Raw genomic sequence first — 17,642 nt, 5'->3', positions numbered from 1 at the left:
AAATTTTTAATTTTTCCTCAAGCATTGAATTATATAATATAACAATATTTCAAAACCTAAGAAAAAGTTTCCCTTCAATATATGAACAGTTAGATGAGCCACTGATATTTTTTCAAGTGCATGGTAATATTGAGAGACAAGACTGCTTTCCTTTACTTTCTATTTGAATATTATTACTATCATTAATTTCACATACTATTATTTATTGCTCTCTTTATAGTATTGAGACATATTTTATATAAAAATTGCATTTTATTTTCATTTTTATGACTTATTTAATGATCTTTAGTAAAGTTCAGTAGTTTTCTAAGGACTAAGTTTGTTGTGGTCCATATTTTATACATTATTTTGAAAAGTATATTATTTTTATTTCAATTTCACTTTTAATCATGTTTATGGAAATTATTTCACTTTACATATTAATATTTTATGTGGCAACTTTAATAAATTTTATTTCTATTAGCTTTTTTAATGCATTTTATATGGAAAACAAAAGCCATAATCATAAGCAATAATTTATTTCTCCTTTCTTTTTCTTCTACATTTTTTGTTAGTGCATTACAGTTGTACATATTGGTGGGATCTGTTGTTACATAGTTATGCATGCATACTATACAACAATATAATCTGACCAATATCATTTCCCTGAATTTCACCCCTTCCTCCCAACCTCCCATCACTTGAGTCCTTTCTTACATTGATCTTACTTTGATTTTTAGAAAATCAACTCCCATCATTGGTTTCCTTTTTTCTCTACTGTTTCCACATGTGAGAGAAAACATAAGAACCTTAATCTTTTGAATTTGACTAATTTTGTTTAACATGAACAGTCTCTAGCTCTAGGTCTTTTCCTGTAAATGCCATAATTCCATTTTTCATTATCTGTCCCCTTTTCTGTGAGAAGAAACCATGTGCTTTGATTCCTGCCACTGAATCACTGAACCTGACTCCAAACATCTTCTAATAGAGAATTATTTTTATATCACTCTGTAGATACCAAGATCAACCATATCTACATGCCTCCAAACTTGTAGGTGAGCAGATGAGAGAGTTAAAGACTCTTTACTGCTTTATGATTTTCTTCAATTTAGAGTCAATGGATTATCTAATATTTGCATCTGATGTTAATAGTATTTTATTTATATGGCTGATATTTGTTTCTAAGAGTTTTATGAAGACAAAGATTAATGTATGAGTTTGTAAAACTTAAATGTGCAGAAATGCTCTTGTAACTTATTATTACTCAAATATTATTCAGTAATAAAATCTTCCCAAGTTGTCAAAATTTTTGGTGGAATTTTGAGCTTTTTAATGCAATGTAAAGAACTCTGGAATAGAAATCCCAAATCTTAGCTTTATCACTAACTCATACTTTATCTTAATAATTATAGTCTCTACCCATAACTGAGGTTTGTATCTGTTGGATCTTCTGTTCCTTGTGTATGAAATAGGGTAGAATTGGTCTTAGAGACCATTCCTGTTATTTTTAATTTTGATTAAATTCCCTAATTATGAAATCTCTTAATATCTATACTTCTTTAAGGGTGCTTCAATGGAATGCGTAGAACAGAAAAATCCACTTGAAGGACAAGAAATGTTTAATTTAATTGACACTGTTGGAAAAAGAGTCCCCTTCACCTCAGTCAATACTGTGGTTTACAATGGCCTGTAGGTTACCAGGTGTGGGTATCCCACAAAACCAAGAAAGTCTGTGAAAAATAGGAAATAGTGCATTTTTATATGATTTTTATTAAAAATATTTAATTGTAAAGCCAAATACAAGAAAAACTTCAGATGATTCTAATTAATTTGAAATTACATTCAAACTCACTTTAATCTAAAATAAATAAGTGCAAGATGACTGGTATTTGAAAAGTAATGTTCATAAATGAGAAAACTGAAGATGCATGTACAATAACATTGACATAGCACTTGATACTGATTTGTGTTTAAGTGAATATGTGGAATCTAGATTTGATGAGTCTTTGGTTGCTCAAAAAAAATGGAATGATTTTTGAAATTTGGAAATAAAAATTTAATATCAAGTAATCAGTTAAAATTATCAACAACTGATTATACCAAAAGGCTTGGGAAACTGAAGGAAAATATAGACGGGGAAAATAAATACCTTTCACCATACTCAAAGATTAGGAGAATGAAAGCCATGGTTACTTCATTTTTCTGCCTTTTGTAATTTACGCCTCTAACATTAGATTGCAAAGCAGCATTACAGACACCTGCTTCAGTAGAGTCATTGTTTCCATGGTGCCACTTTCCATCACCTATTTTTAATAGTTTACACAACAAGATCAAGGGTGTCCCAGCTGTTACTGCCACTGTTGCTAAGCAACCTTTAAATCAGAGTTCAAGAAGACAAAGAATCATGCCTGAAAAATTTCTCAAGTGTCTGTTTTATGCACCCCCGCCACTGCTTTCTTCGTTTTACATCATTTTTCAGTGTTTATACTCCAATGCTCTTTTTCCTCTTTAATTCAATATCTGATATATGAATCCATGATTTCAAATGTTATTGGAATCAAACTAAATATTTTTGTGATTTTCAAAAGGTAATACATGTATATGTTCAACCACAGGCTACCTTTCACGTAAAATAAACAAATTTGAAGTATTTACTTTCTTTTATTAATCAGAATAGGAGGTTTCTTCAGGCCTTCATGATCTGCTGCCAGACTGTAACATTGCTCTGCCTGAAAGTCTGTTGAAATGACACACAGATCAATGGCTAGAGATTCAGTGCCTGCAGAGAATTATAATACCCTCTTGTTCATTCTGAAGTCAAAATATCTTCACCTGCAAGACAGAGAGGTCAAACTTCTGTAAGAAAAAGAAGAAAACAGAAGAGAAGTTAGAGAACTTGGAAATTTAGAATCTCTCACTGATGCCAAGTGCTATTATTTAAAAATACAGAAAATGTTTTTCATACATTTTGATAAATAGTGAGGTTGTTTTTCTCCAAAAGTATTAATTCAGATAGTAATGACACATCTGTCTAGGTAATAGATTACTAAGCATAAATTAGCAATGTGGAAAATAAATTTTAAAAGGGAGAAAATGTCTCTATTTTGCATGTAGCATGTTTGTTTGTTTTGGGTTTGTTTTGTTTTGTTTTTGGAATGATGGATTGAACTGAGGGGCCCTTAACCTGAGCCACGTCCTCAGTCCCTTTTTTATATTTTATTTAGAGACAGTGCCTCACTGAGCTGCTTAGGGGCTTGCTAAATTGCTCCTGCCTCAGCCCCCTGAGCCGCTGGGATTATAGGAGTGTGCCACTGTGCCCAGCATTTAGTATTTTAATGAGTGATTTTGAAGTTCTCAAAGCATAATTAAATATTAGTGCATGACAAGAAAAATCATGCTAGTATTTAAGATTACAAATATAAATAACCTATATATTGTTAATAACTATGTATAATTTCATCAAGTAATCCAACTGGAGTTTATCCCTTTTGTGAGAATGAAGTTTCTGGCCCATACCATATTAGCTCAATGCAGTGGTCCATACTGATCCAACTAGTTAGATGCTTGGATTTTCCTTTGACCCTCTGATAACAATACACAAGCTATAGTGTACTTTTATATTCAGTTTCCTATGCATGTATGTGAATAAACCATGTAAATTTACATTCTGATTTTACTGCAAATATATGTATATATATATTATATAGTGATATTACACATATATTTAATATAGATGTATACATAAATATTGCATATATGTATGTTTTACATGCATATATAAATATTACATATATGTGTATGGTATGCAATATTGCCGCAATCTGGCTGGGCACAAAATCACAAGTCACTCACAGCCTTATAGATTCAAACAGCAACTCTTTATTCCAGAGCTCACACCGGCCCTCTATAAACACGTTCTGGGGAAATTCACGTTCTAAATCCCAAATACTCTGGGAGCAGGCATGCCTGAGGCAGCAGGATACGCCCTATTCCCAGCAGGGTACACCTTAAACCTAAAACCGCCCTAAACCCAAGGAGCAGGATACTCCCTATTCCCAGCAGGATACACCCTAAACCTGGATCCGCCCTAATCCAGTAGGATCCTCCTCAAACTGGGATCCACCCTGGTCCTTGAGCAGGGTCACCTTTCTCAAACATACATGCAATGTCACTGCAAATGTCCAAGGCAAGTCCATTTCCACGAGTCCTTCCTCTAAGCGACATGGGATACGCTGGCAAGGAAATTTCGATGCCTCATTCCTACTTGGCAATGGCTCTCAGCACAATATTACATATATAAATATGTAATATGCATATATAAGTATAATATTCATATGTAAATATATACATATAAATTATGCCATACAAATGTGCTATATGGACACACATATGTGTGTCCATACATACACACACACATATATATATCAGTATCACATTTTCTTATTATTCATTCTACTTCCATTTGGTTATTACATTCTGATTCTATTCTGATTTCTGATAAATCCTTAGATATCTCTTTGTTGTCATTGTATATAAGTTACTAAGTATCACTGAATTTATTTAGATTATATATTTATATACACATTCATGTGCCTATAAACTCCTCTTGCAAAAAAGTTGTCATAAGATTTCATAAACATACCCTCCAATTTCTAACTCATGATTTTACTTCCTGATACATCCCTCTACCACATCTGTGTTCTCATTTAAAAAGCATCACCTTTTTACATTGCTTCATTCATCTGGATTCTTCTGTATATTTGTCCTTCTGATTCTTTTGGTACTACTCACTTCTAATATTATCTATTTTTCAAAATATTTGTCTTGCAAATTTTAAAGTATATTTAACTGAAAAATTTAATTTACTATTATTGATCTTATTGTCTACTCAAAGCGATATATGTAATGATAATGGGTTTTAGTTAAATATATGTGAAGGTAATTGACATGTCCTCCCAGACAAAAGGGCAGCCCCTGTGGGTCCACCCATGAAAGTGATGGAGAATCCATAGTCCAAACTTCCTGATGACTATGTCAATAATATAGTGTTAGAAATTAGCCTTAGACATTCAAGATCAATATGTAGAAACTGAAATGTGGTGTATATATTGATATGCCTATAAATTTCCCTTGTAAAAAGTAGTTTTGATAAAATTGAACAAACACATTTCTTCAATTTCTTCCTCATGAGTATACCTCTTGATATATCTCTCTATCACACTTTTTGTCTGTTTCAAAAATCATCCCCTTTCTACATTGTTTCATTCATCTATCTTTTTTACATATTTTCTCCTTAATGTAAAAATATGCAGTATTAATTACGACTCTGAAACAGTATCATTGGCTAGATGGCTTAAACAGTAGAAATTTATTTCCTCCTAGTTCTGAGGAGTAGAAGTTCAAGTTCAATATATCATCAGAGCTACTTCTGAGGCTTCTGTCTTGGAGGTGGCTATCTTATTTCTTTGTCTTCATATGCTCTTTCATCTGCAATCTGTATCCTAATCTTTTCTTCTAGAAAGGGTAAAATTGCATTTAATTAGGACCCATCTTAATGATCTTTTTTAGCCTTTATTAACTTTTTAAAGACCCCTACTCATATAAATGAGAAAAAAAAATTTGGTTGTGGTTTTACAAGCCTGTAATATCAGCAAAATTATATATATATAAAATAGCTGGAGATGTTGTTAGTTGATAATGTGCCTTGGGTTAAATGCCTAGTTCCAAATAAATAAATAAATAGAGAGAGAGAGAGAGAGAGAGAGAGAGAAAGGAAACTGGAGACAGGAGGAAGGGATTCCATAAAATAAAAGTTTAGTGAACTAGATGAAGGGGACTGAGGCGAAGGGGAAAGAGCTGGGATAAGAGAACAGTGCAGCCAATCTACCCTGACTTTCCTGTGCATGTATGTGAATATACCAAAGTATATCTCACCATCATGCATATCCACTAATTAAAAACCAAAATAAAGAAAAACTATAAGTTAATAGCAGAAAGATCAAGAGAGGGAAGGGAACAGGGGGAGGGAGAAGGGGAGAGAAAGGGGAAGTGCTGGGAACTGCATTGGAAAAAATATATTCCATAATTTTGTGTCAAAATGAATCCTAAAGTTATGTATAACTAAAAATAACAAGAGAGAAGGGTGGGGGGACCCTGTGTACAACACAGTCACATTCTCTGGCACTGGGAGTTAGAACTTCAACACATAAATTATAGAGGGAGACAATTCAACACTTCACACATACCTGGATAAAAATCCTAAATAAATGCTCCCTGTGGAACTTCCCTCTGCTCCTCCTCAGTAAGGTGATTTTCTGAAGAAACTTGATAAAAAGAGAATTCTAAATGTGCTCTTCTACTCCTCCATCTCCTCTTTAATTCTCAACTTATATTGGCTTTTACTATCTGTGCTGAAAAAAATTTTTCAAATATGCTCTGATAATATTTTTCTTTATAAATATATTATTAAGTTGTAATATATTTTTTCTCTAGAGTTCACATACTTCTGTTGTCTGTTTTCCTTATAGATATAGGAAAATGAGGAAATGAGGTGTCCCACAAAGGCTCATGTATGAGACAGTGCAAGAAGGTTCAAAGGAGAAATTACTGGGCTACGAGAGCCTTAACCCAATCAATGAATTAATTCCCTAATGAAATTAATTGAGTGGTAAATGAAGGTGGGTAGGGTGTGGCTGGAGGAGATGGGCACTGGGGGTGTGCCTTTGGGGTATATATTTTGTATCTGTGAGTGAAGTCTCTCTGTCTGCTTTCTGATTATCATGTGAACTGCTTCCCTCCACCACACTCTTCTGCCATGATATTCTGCCTCACCTCAAGATCCAGGGAATGGAGCCAGCCTCCTATGAAATGAGACCTCTGAAACCATAAGTCCCGACATAAACTTTTTCTCCTCTGAAATTGTTCTTGTCAAGTCTTTTAGTCCAAGACTAAAAAAGCTAACTAAAACAGAAAGTTTAAAAAAATCTAGAAAACAGTGTTTCTACAGAGTTCTGCTTTATGCATCAAGTGTTTTAAAGTCTTGCTTTTAAAAGTGTTTTTCCCCAGAACTCAAATGCTTACCTGCAGCAATCAATGGAATGCATCATACATCCTGACCTTATTTTATTCAAAAACTACAATTTCATCACAATTTTCATACCAAACCTTCTATTAAACCTACATTAAGCATGTTTATTAACTTTCTATAATAAGGTTTGTCATTTTTTGTTCTTATGTTTCTTGTATTTTTTTATTTTACTTCTTATTAAAAAAATTTCAAAATTTTCTTAGAAATATCTTCATCTATGGCTTGACTTTGAAAAACAAAAGAAAATTGTCTTAGCAAAGCAATATACGATGAAAGTGTGGGTTATTATAATACATACATATTTATTAAATACCTTGTATATACCAATAGAAAATGCCACAAGTGCTGGTATCGATCAGTGTCCAAAGTAGACAAGATTCCTTTTTCCAAGGAGTATATAACCTCCTGGAGAGAGGGAGAGAAACACTGAAAATACAAATAAATAAACATTAGGACAGATGGAGATAAGGACTATTAAGTAAAATAAAACAGCACAGGAAGAATGTGGACTGAGGTGATAGGCCTTCTATTAAAACACCATAAAGCAGAGACAGAACACAAAGAATGAGTCATGGAAATACTTTGAGGGGAAAAAAATCCAGGAAATACAAACAAATAGTAAGGGATAATCATAGAATATAAAGAAAATTTTTTAAAAAGTCAAAAGTACAATGAAGAGGAAAGCAGGGCTAGCCTATTGTGTCTGAGAAGTCAAGTCATATTGGATCTACATGCTGGTAATGACTTTGGCTTTGATTTGAATGTGATGTGTTTTGAGCAGAGAAATGGTCTTTCTTCGTAATGATGAAATTGCTTGCACTGAACCAATGTTTCCCTCAAGAACAACAAGAAAAGCTGCATAAAATGAAAAAAAAAAAGAATTAAATATATGAAAGAACTGATGAGCTTACAGAAACTGAGGATTCAAGATTGCAGAGACAAGGGAATTACAGAGAAATGAGCTGACATTGTACATCTGCTTCTCTGACAAGAGTTGCTGATTTGGGGCAAATCTGTTTCTGAGGGTCTATGCCAAGTCCACAGAGCCAGGAAAGTTACTGGACATCTTACATGACTAAATAAATAAAATTGGAGGCAAGAAGCTGTCAACGGAGCCAGGACATGGAGATCAACTAAGCTCTGGGAAGGAAGAGACACAGAAACAACAGACTGAGCCCTGAACTCTGCGGGTTTTCATTTTATCTCAGAAAGGCTGTGAAGGTAAATTATAGGACAAGTACTAATGTGGCAAAAGCTATATTAACATCAAGTGCAGTAACCTTAGGTGAAGAAGCAACACGGGAAAATGATCTATAACAGTAATCATTAATTCACCAGAAAAAATATCCACAAATATAAATTATATGTACCTACAATATGGCTTCAACATGGTTAAGAAGACACATTTATAGAAATATTGAAAACTAGTTCATGCTTCTCAGTGGTTGATGTAGAACACAGACAAAATTAAAAGCCATAAAATTTGATTTTTAAAGAGTTTTTTTAAATTATAGAATTAATAGACTGATCAAAAAATGAATAAAAGAAAGAAATCATAAATAAAATAAAAAGAATGTATCATTGTAGATTCAGCAGATAAAAAAGTTCTGAACAAAGATAAAATTAAAAATTTGATGAGATAACAAAATTCTTAGAAAAATAACATCAATTTACAAAAAAAGTGATATTATCTCTTAAAAAATAACATATTTCTAGCCTCTTAGAATGTAAAATGGCAAAATGGTAACACAAAAATCTTACTGGAGAATGTGTCATTTTTTTTAAAGAACAAAGCAACAGCAATTTTAAACTCCTAAGATGAGAAAAGAAGAAAGTATTTTGTAAGTTATTGTTTGAAATTAAGTACAATTGTTGCTGAGATGTCCTAAAATATTATGGAAGAAAAGAAATCACAGACTAATCTTTCTATAAATGTTAAAGTCTTAAACAATTATAAGCAAATTAAACCACTATAAGAAAGAAAAATAATAAATTGTTTCAAGAATTGAAGATACACCTAAAGTTTGAAATTCAATCTATTTAGATTTTCCCATTCAAAAATTGAACTTTAAAATTCATGTTTTCATCTCAAAAGCTACACAAAAAAAAGTTTTTATAAAATTGAATAATGAAATAATTTAAAGACTCTTAATAATCAGAAAAGAGCAAGATTTTTTAAGAACTTATGTTCAAACATAACTACAGAAAACATTTTAAATGTAATAGTTATTATTAAAATTTTTAATAGAAAGTGAAAATGATCCTTACAGTTAGAAAAACAACAGGATATTTCCCATCACTTTCTATGCAACATTGTACTGAAAGCTCTTATTAGTGACAAAAGGCAATTCAATTAATGAATCAAATGTATAAAAGTTAGAAAGAAATAAATAAAAATAATTTTTCAAACAGATATGGTTTTAAACATAGAAATTTCTTGGAATTTTTATAATATTAGATTAAAAAGTGAATTTATCATATTGATAGAAAGAAATTCAATTTGCATAACTTGTCAACCTATCAGGAATAGACAAAAAAGAAATTTTTGAATGAATCAGTATATATTGCCTTTGTCATCATTAATTACTTAGCAATGAATTTAATGAATGATGAACTAAGGTCTTGAATGAAATTATAAAATATTTTTGAGCAAAATTATATAATCTAGAAAAGAAAGGGTAAAATGTTCATGGATATGAAAACTTACTACTTTTAATATTTCCATTTTCTTTAAATTGATTTATATAGCCAGTATAATCCCAATCAAAATTTAATTACCTAGAAAAAATTGGTTTTAAGCCTTAGTTTCAACACACATAAACCATAAATTTCAAATTGATTATATATGCAAATATTAAAAATTAAAGTAGCAAAGCTCTTAGACTAAAATATAGATGAATCTTGTTCTGACATTGGAGTAGGCAAAATTTGTAAAACATGATACACATTTTGAAGCAATAAAGAAAAAGTACAATTTAATTATATTTACCCTTTAAAGAGAGTGAAAAGACAAGCCAAAACTGAGAGAAATGCTTGCAATTATATAATTTTGATAAAGATTTCTTGTCCAGTATAAGAAAGAAGAAAAGTAAGAAGGAAGGAATGAAGGAACTTTGAAATAATTAGCAATACTCAAGATAGTGGGAAAAAAGTCTTGAATGAGCATTTAAAAGAAGTCAGCATATGGGCAATGACATGCATTAATACCTTATTTCTACAATGATGAGGAAAATGTACATTAAATGACAACTGTGAACTAAAAATTATCCAAAATAGAAAAAGTTAAAGACAAACTACAGAGCGTCAGTCTGCACAGGCCTCAGACAAGAAACTCATCCACTGCTAATAAATATATAAATCTGTGTCCCACTTCAAAAATCTTTTGGGGCTTTATCCACTATAGTTGATCTTGTGCATACCCAAAAATTATACTTCAACATATATACCTAGGGAAAAAATATCTATATTTACCAAAATTGTGGAAAAATGTCCATGGTAGCCCAATTTGTAAGAATCTCAACCTGGCAAAAGCCAAATGTATACATTAATGAAACTGATATACAAATGTGGCACATCAATAGTTTGAAATACTATATTGCAATAAGAAAATTTGGAAAATAATTTTAAAAAGGAATATGAAGTTTGATTATGAATATAACATTAATAAAAATATTATACATACAAGTAAATATTAAGTATTGATTTGGCTATAAGAGGATGAGTTTCAGGAGAGATGTAGTTTAATAATACATCATATTGAAAGTCATTGCTCTTTGCATGGTCTTAAAGTCATAAGATTGAACAAAATCAGTTAGAGAATAAGTACATATAGAAAAAAAATGGCCAAAGATCTTGGCACATTTCTAAATGTAGACTACTACTACATAAAGTAAAAAAGAAAAACGAGATGGGGCAAAGAAGGTTCAGAAGAAATGATGAACCAAGATAGAGTGATAGATATCGTGAAGCCCTGTGAAGGACTTGTTTCTAGAAGGGAGGAGCAAACATGTGTTTAAGTTTATCTTTTGTGATATTAGCATGAAAACTGAAAATGGAGTTTCAAATTAGGTAATCACTGGCAATTTTAGGAAGAGCTTTTCCTGTTGAGCGGTAGGAATAAAATCTGAATTGGAGGCGATGCAGAGACAGAATTGAAGGAGAGGAAGTAGATCAAGTGAGAAAAATAATTCTATAAATCATTTTATTGCAAACTAAGAATCTGGGTTGAACTTGGAAGGAAGGGGATACATGTTTAGGTTTATTTTTATTTTTAATAGGAAATATTTATAGATAACAGAATGATGCAGTAAACAGAAGAACACAGTGATGACGGAATGAGGAAAGATAATTTCAGGAACTACATCCAATTCAGAGAACTGGCCTTAGGTAATGTTGGAAAGATTTCAACTCATGTAACAGAGAAGGCAAAACATATGGGCAAAAAAGCAGAAATTGGATATAAACCAAGTAGGGTATGCAAATGACAGATTTGGTTCAATATCCTTCTTTCCCCTGGTCATCCATAACTTTTCTTTTTATTATAGGGAAAGTTTTAGATGTTGAAATATGTAACATAGTATAGATCAATTTTTATTCCAATTTGTTTTAGCCACATTGTTTCCCAAACAAATAGATACTTTTCTACTGAGTGAATATATGGGAAAATGAACAAAATAAAGTGAAACAAACAACAACAAGAACAACACACACATACACACACACACACACACACACAAACACAAAGAAAAACAAAAAAACCTTAAATTTGTTTGAAAGTTATATTCATCCTCACCAGGCAAAATTCCTGAGAATTTTTGTTGACATTTATTTCCAAATTCTTACTATTACTTATGTATGAAACTCTTTCCCCAAGTCAGTTATGTATCTTATTTATTATGAAATAGCCCTGGCAAAGAGATTTCAGAGAATTTTTATCTCCTCCATCATAGATTCATATCTTCATTAGCAAAGAAGACAAAATAGAAATTTCTTCAGCAGAACAGAGCTTACTGGTTATTGGAGGAGAGAAGCTGGAGGTGTAGCAACCCTGGGTTTTATCCCTAGAACACAAGCACAATCATATACACATACACAAGCAAGCAAGCGCGTACCCGCCCCCCCCCACACACACACACACTCACACATTATTGGAGAAGGGGAATATCTCCGAACTTCATATTCCAGGACTCACCCAGTGTATTTGGCTCACAGTGTATTTTAATCAATATGCTGAATTTCATATAACAAACCTAGTTCAGACACATTCTAGGCCAATCTCTAAAATATTTCAGCAAAATATGGTTAGTCTCTGAATTTGGAATTTATTCCCATTGCTCCTATTATAAGAAGGAGTCAGTAGTATTTTTTTACCCTGCTTCAAGTCCAACTTCAGCTTCATTTGATAATTTGATGCAAGAATTTCAAATTCAGGGTATGCTATTCTTTATGTTAAATATTCCAGTATACCCAAAGCAACTGTTTCTCTTCATGAGAAAAGAACAACATGCTTTTCCCAATTTCTTACATCCTATAAATTGATCTATGGAAGCACCTACCTGACTCACAGAGATTTGATTAATGGGAATATAGTTTTAGGGGATCCAAAATAAAAATTTGATTGTATATTTCACCCTCGTCAAACATGGCTATTACATAACAATGTAGATGGTATTGTATTTCTCCTGCTTGTTCCATCTCAACCTACTGAATAATTCCAAAACCACTGTTAACTCAGAATCAATTGCTTCAAGCCACTATCAGATACTACCTTCTGTATTACTTTATTTATTATTTTAACCTATTTGAACATGACACACCTGAAACCAACCCTCAAAAATAAAAGGAAGTTTGGGTAATCATGAGCTTCTGGAAAAATTATTTTGGTTGATTGATCATAAAAGCAAAGAAAGAGCTTAAAAAATCCACCTTTGAGAAGACCAAGGAAAAGTGAAGATCTTAGAATCTCAGCAGTAGGAGCTTCTTCTGTAACTCCCTTTCCAATTGCCAACAAGTACCCCAATTCTAAAAGCCTTCTTTCTTGATGTTAGACCCACAATTTTCAAATTCCTGAAAGCTATAGAGCTGACACAGGAAACTTACTTATTTATGTTTGTAACCAAGGCAAAAGGAGTTTTGCCAGATATATGATCAAAGTTGTGGGTGAAGGCTTGTGCTGACATAGGAGGCATGTTAGAGAGATTATAAATTACCTGCAAAACTGGACAATTTACAAAACTCCGTCATTTTCTGTCTTCATCCTTCTCTTCTATCGGTTGTTGTGTCCTAAAATGCATGTTTTAATATACCATTAAATTAACTTTAGCTGCTTTTCCTCTTGCCACTGTCATGGTGTTATTCCCTCTTAGTTGATCTTCCAATCAGTTCCCCTAGGTTTCATTGCTGCCAAAGGTTTAAAATTATAGATATGATATTTGAGCTTCAAAAAATACACAAAACTAATTAAAACTCAAACATCTCTTGACCTTGACTACAGTGCTTAAAAAGACATGGAAAGTGGAAAGGGGATACTCCATGCTGAGAGTAGGCGGAGGTAAAAACCTGTGCAAGTATGAGTTATTTGAGGGGAAAGTGTGAATACTAAGTTACTGATATTTCAGCTAAAATGATGAAGAACAAAAGGTTGAAAAATATATAATCACAGAGGCTAATACTTTCTAAAATTTCTTAATAAAATCTGTATGGCACCTTAGCCACTTACAAAGTGTATTAAAATTTAAATTTTATAATATTCATTATTAAAATAATAACTAGACCAGTAGCGTTCAAAGTTTAATTTAAATTTTGGTTCAGTCAGTAATTCTATCAACTTCAAAAAAATATAGAATTCTCTTCTTATATCTTTTTATTTCAGCCTATAGTATCATTTTTAGGGCACAGAAATAGATAAATTATATATATTCTGGAACAGGCAGTCTGAAGACACAATGTTATAAAAACCTCAGCTATATTGTCAGACAGTTGTTGATCTGATCACAGGTATAAATGAAGATGTTGAAACTTTGTAGGTTTACTTTCTACTGGTGGCTAATCATGCATTTTTGAAAGATTGAAGAATGCTTTTCTGCCAGAAATTAAAACTCTTGTAATTATTAATTTGTGCAATAGTGTACTTCAGGTAATAATTATTCACTTATTGTGAATAATTCAAATATTCACTTGTTATCATTTACTCTTAACAAAATGCAGGAAAGCTAAGAAATTGTCCTAGTATCACACAGCAACTGAGAATCTATCTTTTGTACCATTCTTTTCCTTCTTCAACTGCCATTATATTAGCTTTCCAAGAATGATCCAGAGAAATATAAGTGTATAAAGCAAATAATATAGAGTTTAATTTCACTAAGTAATATAAGCATTTTGTTTTACTTTTTTTTTTTTCTTTTTATCAACTGAAAGCAGCATAAACGTGTTATTCCTCCTGGTGTTTCTCAACCAGACTCTTTTGCATGATAAAACAATTTTACTCTCATTGGCCTATTCTAGCATTTAAGTTCATTTCCCATCCATCTGAATTCCAAATGTGCACCATAGAGGTTTACTTTGCTATCCATCTGCTGCCCCAATACCTTCCTGTCTATGCTAATGATAGAAGAAGGATATTAAAAAAAAAAAAAAGAAAAAGAGCCATGTGGTGGTTTCAGTTTTGTTTTGTTTTGCGATGCAGATGCACTTGGAGCAGCAGGTCAATGAATTCCTGGAACTGCATCTTTTTGACACATGAGACCTTTGCAGAATGAATCAAAGTTAAATCCCATGAATAAATGCTATTGTTTAATAATCATTCCATTTATGGAAGCTTTATTCTGAATTCATAGAAGCAAGGACAACATTTCCTTGCTAGTCCACAAATCACCATCATAAGGCAATCTTGAATAAACTAAGCTGGACTACAGAGCCTCCTTGGCAGTTGCTAGTATTTAAATATGGATGGGAGAAGCAAAGACTGGAAGAAGTTGTTCTGCAGCAAGCAAATGACAGCTCCTACAAATAAAGGGGAAAAATGTTAAAACAATAAACAAAAGAGAAACAATTACTTGCTCATTACAAACATGTCATATTGCATTCTTTATTTTGATTGTGGAAAATTAGCCATTGACTACCAGGAACAATTGATTTTCCTTCACAGCTGTTTTCTAATTACATCTGAACACTGAAAATTCTAGTGCAGCCATTCAGCTGTACAAAGAGAATTTTCTTTTATTATTGTTGCTGTTGCTTCAAGCTCTGCCCAGCAGTATGACTATAGTTAGAGGCTCCACTGTATGTCTGTGGTGTTTGGATTAAAAGGCATGCTTTCCAGGGATGTTATAAGATCTCAAATATTTTAAATTGCATAGGGCTGACTGAGTGTGCAAGCTGTTTGACCAGATGCTATTACAAACCTTTCTCTTTCTGTTTATCACTACCATCCAAACAAGTAAAAAAAAATAATAAAGATAGTTTAAATTAGTATATCCGTTTCTTAGTCACTGCACAGTCGTCAATTGGATCTATTTTTGTCATTGTGGTTTCTGTTGAGTGTTTTGGCACAGTCTTGCTGGGAGGGTGGAGGGTGATGGGCAGTTTCCTGTCAGTTGATTCTGAGCGTAAATTCTAAGCAAAGAGCATGGAGATTATTAACAGGCAGGATGCCAAGGTTTCAGAGAAGCAATTGAAATTTTGGATGCTTCTCCAAAACTCTTCAGAATTTCCTCCAAAATGATTTCAGTTTTTAAATGAGGCCAGAAATGTGAAACTTGCCCTTGGGAGTTTTCTAGGACTTGCAGCTAGAGAGTAAGTCCTGGAAAAATAGTTAGGCTATGTCCTTCAGACTTTAGAGTCTCTGATTAATCTTTGCCATAATTATGCTGAAATCAGCAATGTGAAAAATTCCACTTAAGTTTCATTTAAGTGAAATCTTAAAATAAATATATATTTTTCCTCAATGACATATTTAAAAGTACCATATAATACTGATAGCCTGGGCTGTTTGAGAAAGAAAGTTGGGCTCTCTATTGTCATTTATTAAATGTTTGCTCATCTTAGAGATAACTTTAACCACACACCTGTTCACTGCATGGCAAATATTTTTTATGAGAACAGTAACCTCTGTTGTTCCTCCAGTGTGACTTCAGATTTACCATTTTATTTAGAAGACTCAAAGATTCCTCCATGACCCAACCAACTTAATATTTCTGTTGCTAAGATTAACATTAGGATAATAATTGTTGCATTAATTTAAACTTAGCCTGAGCCTGCCTTATTTCCTGGAATGTCTACATAATTACCTGCACTCTAACTAAACAAATCAAAAAGCCTAATTCAGGAGAGTATTTTGTAATAAATACCAAGGGCTTAGCCAATCATCAGAGACAAACTTTAGCCCATCTTAGATTGCCAACTGATCAGACCAAATAAAGCAACTTGGAGGACTTAATCAAGCAAACTCTTTCTGCATTTTATTTCTACTTTCTCTTAATAAGTACTGCTTCCTTGTGTTACAGTGAATACCTACCTATGTCTCTGAACTTCTGATGGTTTTGGGAGCTTCTGTATTCCCAAATAGGTTTTATTCTATTAAACTCTATTAAATTTCATTGCTATAGTTTTTTTTTAATATTTCTTTATCTCATTTTTAATTATTTTAAAATTTTTAACAAATTTCCTTCATGCCTTTTATAATGTAATATATAATATTAAAGTAAATGTATTGAAATTATGTTAATTCAACTTATATATTTTCATAATTTTAACATTACAAAAATGAACATCATTAACAGAGTTTTGAAACTGTAAACATTTTTTGAGTATGATAGAGGTAATATAGCTAATTTAATAGAACCTATGTTAAAAAGTTCTAAGGTTTTTCTCATGAAGTCCTATAAGCCATTAATAAAGCAAAAATAATTAGAAAAAGTGTCAAGGAATGCCCAGTGTCCACAATTGAATAGGTTAAAGTTCATCTATTAAAACTGATGGCAATGAAATATTTCATACCTAAAAGGTTTAGTACCCAGAACTAGATGACAATATGACTGTTGGGAGGTGGGAGAGTAAAGCTCAAAAGGCTGCTTTCGAAAAATTCTCAAGTGAAGCCACATCAGGAAACCATTAACAATGGTTTAAATTGCATACTATACCTAAGAGGAGGATTCTCGGAAGGGACAAACCCATATGTGCATTCAGCCAGAACCTATGCCCAGCTATCACAAAGACGATGATTCCTGCCTTTAAACAACCTCATGAAATTGCCTCTCATTGGTTGAATTTAACTGAGCCTTGTTGACAAGGAAGCTCAGACATGTAATTTTCATTCTTCATGTCTTGGTGGAACAGGAAATAACTCACAAAGTTAGAGGTAATGATATAACAACAACACCTAGAATAACTACACTGAATACAGCAGCAATTAAACCCTGAAGGTAATGAACAAGTATCAATAATGATGATATCTCATGAGCAGCTTGTTTTGTTGAATTATTTAATCTGCTTGAATTACTGAATTGTCTTTATCACATTTTTTTCCCAAACTGTATCCCCTATCAGCTATGTAACAATAGCAGCAGTAATAAAGCAT

The 17,642-nt window shown here is 32.4% G+C and overlaps 1 long non-coding RNA gene across 1 annotated transcript; it reads right to left on the bottom strand.

Annotated features, from left to right (window-relative positions):
* Window positions 1–502: 502 nt before the first annotated feature.
* LOC120889151 (uncharacterized) lies at window positions 503–15,083 on the bottom strand. Its single transcript, XR_005733017.2, has 3 exons — window positions 13,276–15,083; window positions 7,380–7,492; window positions 503–2,835 (listed from the first exon to the last, which is right to left on the bottom strand). It is a non-coding gene; the product is annotated as an uncharacterized LOC120889151 (long non-coding RNA).
* Window positions 15,084–17,642: the final 2,559 nt, after the last annotated feature.

Source organism: Ictidomys tridecemlineatus, chromosome 8 (assembly GCF_052094955.1).
Source record: "Ictidomys tridecemlineatus isolate mIctTri1 chromosome 8, mIctTri1.hap1, whole genome shotgun sequence".
Lineage (NCBI taxonomy): Eukaryota > Metazoa > Chordata > Mammalia > Rodentia > Sciuridae > Ictidomys > Ictidomys tridecemlineatus.
This window is presented reverse-complemented; position numbering and strand designations above follow the sequence as displayed.